The sequence below is a fragment of the Adiantum capillus-veneris genome, chromosome 12, assembly GCF_014529385.1.
Source record: "Adiantum capillus-veneris isolate H3 chromosome 12, ASM1452938v2, whole genome shotgun sequence".
NCBI classification, from domain to species: domain Eukaryota; kingdom Viridiplantae; phylum Streptophyta; class Polypodiopsida; order Polypodiales; family Pteridaceae; genus Adiantum; species Adiantum capillus-veneris.
The window spans coordinates 49,756,577-49,763,530 of NC_140942.1; positions in this window are offsets into that span (position 1 = coordinate 49,756,577).

Sequence of the window (6,954 nt, forward strand, 5' to 3'; positions counted from 1 at the left end):
CATCAATGAAAGTCACAAAGTATAGGTAATTACCCAAGGATGGAATTTGCATAGGCTCACAAACATCACTATGCACAAGTTGGTAACTTGCATGTAGCCCTTACTAAGGCATCCTAAGGAAACTTTAAATGATGCATCTTACCCAAAATATAGCCTTCAAAAACATGCTTAGAAGGCTCTTAAAGAGGTGGCAAAGAAGCAGCCATATTAGATTTTTGCAAACATAGCAAATTGGAAAAATTCACGTGCCCAAAATGTGCATGCCAAATTTTTGTATCAAAAATAGCCTTTGAATCCACAACTACATTTGCAAAATTTACCCACACTTGTGTTGATCATGAGACAGAAGGCAACGGCTTCTCTCACAGACATGGCAAGGAGAGCAAGCAAAAGAGAGAGAAGAGGATGAGATAATGCCCAAGTGGAGCACAAAAACAAGAGATTTTATCATTAAGTTTTTTAGGCCTTTCATAAGCAATTAGAGGTAGTTCACACAAGGATTGGCCACCCAAGTTTGGGTTGACCCTAACAATCAACCCCATTCAACCAAACTTGGCACAATCATCATCATCATATACCCCCTTAAACTAAGTTCTACACTCTAAACCACGAGTTTTTGGTATACTCACTAACCATGAGTTTTAGGTTTTCTCACAACTTGGTGCTACTACTGAGCTACCATCATGTGGGGTTTTTGGTTTACGTCAAAACCTCGGGTTTAGGTTTACCCAATTAACATCACGAGAGTGGGTTACAAAACAAGTTGGGGATTTTGATAATCTATGGGGAAAGGTCTTACCGCCGGCATCATCGTACTCACCAAGGCAATGTCTAATCCCTTACAAATTTTTACCCTCCTAAAAAATGGGAAAGTGATGTGCCGAATTTCATTCATCGTACATAATATCTATACATTCATTGTATTGTGGATAGATAGCTGCTTGTGGTGGATGATGGCACTGGACTTTGGCATCCATAGGGTGCTCTGTGTCATGTAGATGGACAACGTAGCTAGCCTTGGGCAGTTGCAATGGAAAGGCACCCACTACTTGCACGCTTGTGTACTTGCAAAAAGCTCCATCAATTGGTTGTAGACCCATACCTGTATGTGGCGTTGATGGACCTTGCTCATACAAGGGCACTTGAGCCCGTTCATATTGTGAAATATGTACGCCCTTTGCCTTAATGCAGTTGGCGATGGCCTCGGGAGTGAGAAACCCGTTCTTTGACATGGCGCAAATGGGAATTTGTAGAAGAAACATTAAGAGCTTCAATGGCGTCTCTCTTCCCCGCTGCCACTACAAATCAGATGCTTGCTCTCTCTCTCTCTCTCTCTCTCTCTCTCTCTCTCTCTCTCTCTCTCTCTCTCTAGGCTCGATTTCCCTAAGCTCTGATACCACCTGTTGATCACGAGGTGGAAGGCAACGGCTTCTCTCATAGACATGGCAAGGAGAGCAAGCAGAAGAGAGAGAAGAGGATGAGATAATGCCCAAGTGGAGCACACAAATAAGAGAGTTTATCATTAAGTTTTTTAGGCCTTTTATAGGCAATTAGAGGTAGTTCACACAAGAATTGGCCGCCCAAGTTTGGGCTGACCCTAACAACTTGTCATACAAAGTGAACTTATATAGCTCATGGCACAAAACGCCAAATGCAACATTCTCATCACCAAAACTAAGATCAAGAGTTCTACATCTGGTCATGCACAAATTTGTTAACAAGTCTAAGTCTTGCAAGTGCAAGTACAAACAAAAGGTTCTTTTTTATTTCCGGTATATAAAGTGCATCAACGAGTGTGACAAAACTACCATTCGCAGCAGTTAGCAGAATCTTTTCAACTCCCTTGACTGTATAAGAGGCTGTGTTGGCACAAGTGATTGTAATCCCACGAGGGACGGCCTCAAGAGAGATAAATAAGTCACAATGTGAAGTAATACACTTTGTAGCACCACTATCAAAGTACCAAACATGTGACTTTATAACATCTGACATGCATGCACATGGACGTTAGGATCATAAGTACACTTTCAAGTGAAATTATGCTCATTATGCATCTACATCATCATCACAATCTACATTTATAGAAGATTTTGCAATAGTTGCACCAATAGAAGATCCAGTCTCTTTCCTCTTGGCTCCGTTTTCCTTCAACTTATGACATTGCTTCATCAAGTGATCATTAGCCTTACAATAATGGCAACACTAGACACAAGTGATTTTCTACTCATAGAAGAACCACAAGCCACCTCCTTTTTAAGCAACAACAAAAGCCCGTTAAATTGCATGATGTTTAGCTTTGTCTTTTTTGAAAGTGACTCATGTAACAAAATGTGCATAATGCATCAAACTTGATAGCTTGAGTGTTTTCTTGGGTCATAAGTCTCCAGGTACTAGCAAAAGTCTAATAAGAGTCTGGCAATGCATTTGGAATAATTTGTACAAGTGAACTGTCAAAAATGACTTTACCTACAGAAATGAGTTGCTCATTGATGTCCTTGATACTAGCAAGACAAATGTCCATGTCATCTTCCTCTTGCATAATCTTAGACTCTATGTCTTTACAAAGTAATGCAATTTTTGCTTCATTGTGACTTGCATAAAGACCTACAAGAGTATTCCAAGCGTGCTTTGCTTATTTTGTTAAGCAAATGTGAGGAGTCATAGTGCGCTTCACAAATAATGCAATCAAGGCATGAGCATGCTCATCGCTAACATCTGAACAAGATTGCTCAGATGTAGACAAAACAACTCTAGCAGTAACAGATCTGCTAGAACATGCAACATCCTCATGGATCCTATATCCATAGAAGGCGGATGTACCTCAATGCCCCCCACAACATTCTAGATGCCCTTTGAATAGATTTGCTAGAACCTGCAACATTCTCATGGAGCCTATATCCACGGAAGGCGGATGTACCTCAATGCCTTGCACAACATTCTAGATGCCCTTTGAAACAAGAACATGCATCATCATGTAAGCCCACATTGGGTAACTATCTCCATCCAATTTATCATCAACAACAAACATTTTGAAAATATCTATGTTGTTGTTAGCCATGGCCAGTGACTACACCTATTGTAAAAACTGCTTTAAAAGAGGAAAAACAAAGTAGGACTAACATGTGCTATATAGCACAACCCAAAGAGGACTTTAAGAAACTTGTTATGCAAAAAATTACATTGACACAAAAGAACGAAATTGCCTATGCAGTACTGCATGTAGTGGAAAGGAGGCCAAAATGAGCACGAATGAAAAATCTAAGCACACCAAGATCTGTGAGGTTTCCCATAGTATTAATTGACCTAATGATGCTTGCTAGAGCTCACAAAAATCCAAGAATGTGAGCGAAGGGGTGTTGATGATAGCACCAAGAGGACGTGACCTGCTCTGATACCAATTGTTGAAATTAGGGTTGCAGGGATACACATAGCTTGGAGAGATGAATAAGCTTAAGGCACATGACAAAGCATATATTGCTTAGTGTGGCAAATAGAAAGATAAGATAACGCTAGAGTGATGGGTGTATATAGAATGCACGGTGGGAAAAACCTCATGCATATGTATCTCTTTTTAAGCAAGTCTTAAGGGCAGATCAAGTGCATGATTTTCATACATCGAGTATGAAGGATTTGGCTTGGCCTTGGAATCAAGAAGCTTTTGCCACGATAGAGAATCTCTTGACAATATTTTCAAAAGAATTTTCCAAAAGGAAATTAAACCATAATATTGTATCACAGATATACGTTTTCAAACAAAAGGATAATGAGAGGTAAAGGAAGCCTCAATGAAGAGCACTCCAATGAAAAGTTGTGTGGTGCAGGTGTATGTGTGCAGTGAGTGTAGAGTGATAGATTGTGTGTCAGGGGACTACTCACTACTAAAATAAGTAAGACCCCTTATTCTTTTATGCAGAAAGAATAAGTGTGGACTACTCATTACTGAAATGATTGAGACCTCTTATTCTTTTATGTAGAAATCATAAGGTCAGTGGTGGTCAGTGAGTCAATGAGCAACCAGACACTGGACTTCTGGCCTTGAAGCAAGGCACATGCCACCTTTACCACAACATACTCCCACTTAAAAATGAATGTATTGATAAGTGGGTCCTACTAGCTAAACTACTAGTATATACAAGTACTATAGGCAAGAGAATCTCTCAACCTTAATATTGTATCACAAATATATGATTTCAAACAAAAGTATAACAAGAAAGTAAAGGAAGCCTCACTGAAGAGCACGCTAATGCGAAAGCTGTGTAGTGCAGGTGTATGTGTGCGGTGAGTGTAGTGATAGACTATGTGTGGGTGGACTACTCACTACTAAAATGAGTGAGACCCCTTATTCTTTTATGTAGAAAGAATAAGGTCAATGGTGAGTGAGTCAATAGGCAGCCAGACACCAGACATTTGGCCTTGAGCCTTTACCCCAACATACTCCCACTTGAAGATGAATGTATTGATAAGTGGGTCCTACTAGATAAACTACTAGCATATACAAGTAATATAGGCAAGAGACTCTCTCACCCTACACACATTGGCTCGCTCACTTTATCTACATGCAGTCGTACCGGCTACAGTGATAGGGAGTGCACAAATCCACACTAGAGCCTGTGTGCAAATCTCATAGACATCTCTTTATGGTTTGCATAGCTCGCACGTCTCAATGCAAGGAACTTGCCGATACATCGTGTGGGAGCCACAAATGGCTCCAAGCACACAACAAACCTAAACTAGTAAGCTCAAAGATGGTGATGGTGTGTCATTCACTGCTCTACGCTTGCCGTCATGGAGGATTCCTCGCCGCGAAGAAGAGGGAGACGCCGCTACGCCGCGCTCAACCACCTCGCCGCCGTCGTGCCGCCGCAATGCTCAATCGCACTCTCTCTCTCTCTCTCTCTCTCTCTCTCTCTCTCTCTCTCTCTCTCGCGCGCGCGCATACACACACACAAAGAGATGAAGAAGAAGAAGATGGAGATGGAGCAAGAGCACTCTTCAATTGCACAAATGAGAGAATCAATGAATTTTAGATTTCGTTGACTTTTATATGAGCTTGCCCCATTTACACTTGGGCGCCCATGCTTAGCCAACTAATCCCTTGAATGTTCCAGTTAGAGTGCACCTCTCATCAACGATCACTCTTAGCCTTTTCCTATTGGACCGACAAGCCTGGTACCTGACTCTACCAAATAAATAATACAATGTCCATCGTAGGTGATAGGAATGTGCGTGAGGGTTAACATGCCCCCCTTCCTGATATAGATTCCGTCCTCGAAAGCTATTGAGTTGAAGCTCGTTCGTCGAGGTGGAAGAGCTTTTGAGATGAATTTCCTTAGCCTCCTTCAGTCACTGCAAAATCAAACAACATTGGCACAGTAATTGCATTCTCATAAGCAATTAAAAAGCATATGCAGTTGTAGGCAGACGATTTGATTGGTAACAAACCATTTGTTAGCAATAAACATTAAATTGCAATATAATCAAACGCATAAACAGTTGTAAAGATAAAAAATTAAACAAGTCTGGGGTCGCTAATTTAACGGTCGAAAGGCACTAAAGATCGACTATTAATACCATGGGTAAGCTTCTCAATTTTCTCTAGTCAATTAAGTTGTTTAATTGCGAGAGCCAAGTATTTCATGTTCAAGGACTGACTAGAGGCTATACCTAGAAGACCTTGTAGTTAAGCTACGATAAAAGGAATTTCTCATGAAATCATCGCCTGACTGATTACTTTTTCTTTGACCCCCCAAAGTCTTTTCATAGTGATTCAATTTTGATGTGTGTGGTTATTTTGTATGCCTTGGGTTTTTTGCTTTTCAAGGAAACTGGGAACCTCTAGGGCTCTAGTACCATAGGCGATATATGTGAGTGAAGTACCAAATCAAGCTGAGATTTCTCTTCCAGCTTAAGATTTTACATTGTGGCACTTTGAATTTTTGTTTGTTGGTTTTCAACATTTTAATTTTGTAACTTTGGGGGGTCATATAACACTGTTACCCTCCCCATGCTCATCACACTAGTAAACTCCCTTTATAATACTTAAGCTAAAGGTCAATAGGAACTAAGCCCACTAGAAAGCCCTAGTACATTTCACACAATGCTGCCTAAATCGGATTAAGAACCTAAGTAACCATTGATTATTAGAAAGGCATTCCCCATGGTATTAAGAGAAGATCTGTAACACCTAACTTGGTCAAAATAACTTAGTCGGACTGCTTGATTTTTAAATCTAGACAAGTGATTATGACAAAAAATTACATTGAATTTAATGTTTAGTACTAAACAAAGGCACTAAATATTATGCTACCAATCACAATCAAAGCAGACAAACATAGATGCAAAAAAGATAAGGGGCAATGCTAATGGACAAGGAACACCTGTTTGTGTTGATGGTCGCGGTTGATTTGAAGTGTGAACGAGAGAAAGATCCCATGAAGGTCCAAATCCTAACAACAGCAATACGTTCATGTACACACTAAGAAACACAAAGAATACCTCTAGTAGGCACATCAGTGGGGAAAAAAAACTTCGCTAATCACTCAACTCTAAAACAGAAACACTTATATTGTACTAATCCTACCTACCCTCATCACTCAAGTGATGAGGATCAAAGGTGTTTTATGACATAGGTTTTTGTTTCAGTGTACCGGATGTGAATGTGTAGGTCTAGGTCAATGTTTTGACTTTTATTGTGCATACTCGTTTGCTAATTGCTCTTGCTCTTTATTATTTTTGTTTTTTTTGTGAGTATAAGGCTTTATATATACATTCCCTAAGATTGGGAGATTGAGAGGTCAGGGAGGAAGGTTAAGAGGGAAGTGAGTGAATGATGACTGTTAGGTAGATCATACCGTTTGAAATGTGCTCGTCACCCTTTGAAACCAATTGTTCCAGTTGGTAATAGGTGAGGATTTTTGCCATTAGTTTTCTATTACCTTAGGTGCCTCGTCGAGT